The sequence below is a fragment of the Oryx dammah genome, unplaced genomic scaffold (genome assembly GCF_014754425.2).
Source record: "Oryx dammah isolate SB20612 unplaced genomic scaffold, SCBI_Odam_1.1 HiC_scaffold_25, whole genome shotgun sequence".
In the NCBI taxonomy this organism is placed as follows: Eukaryota; Metazoa; Chordata; class Mammalia; order Artiodactyla; family Bovidae; genus Oryx; species Oryx dammah.
The window spans coordinates 28922040-28923504 of NW_024070209.1; the positions used below are offsets into that span (position 1 = coordinate 28922040).

The window sequence follows — 1465 nt, forward strand, 5'->3', positions numbered from 1 at the left end:
GGGGCAACCAAGCCCACATGTTGCAACTGTTGAGTCCTTGCAACACAACTACCAAAGCCTACACGCCTAGAGCCCATGCTCCACAATGAGAGATGCCATCACAATAAGAAGCCCACACAGCACAACAAGAAAGTAGACCCCACTCGCTGCAACTGGAGAAAGTCCATGTGCAGCAATGAAAAGCTCATGCACCATGATGAAGACCCAGCACAGCCAAAAACAAATACTCATATATCTTCACCAGTAGGATCTTCATCCACACTATAGATACATGTATCATTAAACACAACTTTCCAGAAGCTTCATTTTCATTTCCATATAAGATGGGGCATACTTAAATTTTTGGAATAATGTGGCCCCTGGAGCCACATATTAGAAGCCACATATTATTTACTTCTAAAAATATTAGGAACATTGTCGACCCACCCAACCCTATTCCCCATAATGTAACTTTTAAGGTGACTTTTTTTTACTTTTAAAAAATTTTTAGCCAGGCCTCACAGCTTGTGGGATCTTAGTTCCCCAACCAGGGATTGAACCTGGGCCCACGGCAGTGAAAGTGCCAAGTCCTAACCACTGGACTGCCAAGGAACTTCCAACATGACTGCTTTTTAAGTGATCTTACAGAGCTTGTTTATAACATCTAACATCTGCAGTCTTAAGGTCAACCTTCCAGGAATGATTTCTAAAATCAGTAATAAATTTTTTTACCTTCTTTTTCAAAAAACTTAATTCATTTCAGATGACTTTTGTCAGTACCAAACACCAAAAATGGCTGAGGTTATTTAGGCTAACCGTCCTTCCCCAGACAATTCTTTGCGGTTCAAAATAAAAAGAACTTCCATAATATAAAAGACGTTATGAAACAGGAAAGACGCCTAATAGCCAAAACAATCTTGAGAAAGAAGGACAAAACTGGAGGTATCATACTCCCTGACTTCAGACTATGCTGCTGCTGCTGCTGCTGCTGCTGCTAAGTCGCTTCAGTCGTGTCTGACTCTGTGCGACCCCATAGACGGCAGCCCACCAGGCTCCCCCGTCCCTGGGATTCTCCAGGCAAGAACACTGGAGTGGGTTGCCATTTTCTTCTCCAATGCATGAACTATGCTACAAAGTTTCAATAATCAAGATAGTATGCTAGCACAAAAATCAGACACACAGATCAGTGGAACAAAAAGAGAGCCCAGGGACTCCCCTAGTTGTCCAGTGGCTAACACTCCCAATGCAGGGGGCTGGGATCCAATCCCTAGTCAGGGAATTAGACTCCACATGCCATAGCTAAGAGTTCACATGCCATGCAACTAAGATCTGGCACAACCAAATAAATAAATAAAAATTAATATTTTAAAAAATAGCCCAGAAATAAATCCACAAACTTACGGGCAATTAATCTAAGACAAAGAAGAATATACAATGAGGGAAAGAGCATCTCTTCAGTAAGTGGTGCTGTGAAAACTAGACAGCT

The 1465-nt window shown here is 41.8% G+C and overlaps 1 non-coding gene across 1 annotated transcript; it reads right to left on the minus strand.

The window, feature by feature from the left end:
• Positions 1-518: 518 nt before the first annotated feature.
• Positions 519-591, minus strand: TRNAE-UUC. The gene has a single exon. It is a non-coding gene; the product is annotated as a tRNA-Glu (tRNA).
• Between the last annotated feature and the right edge of the window lie 874 nt (positions 592-1465).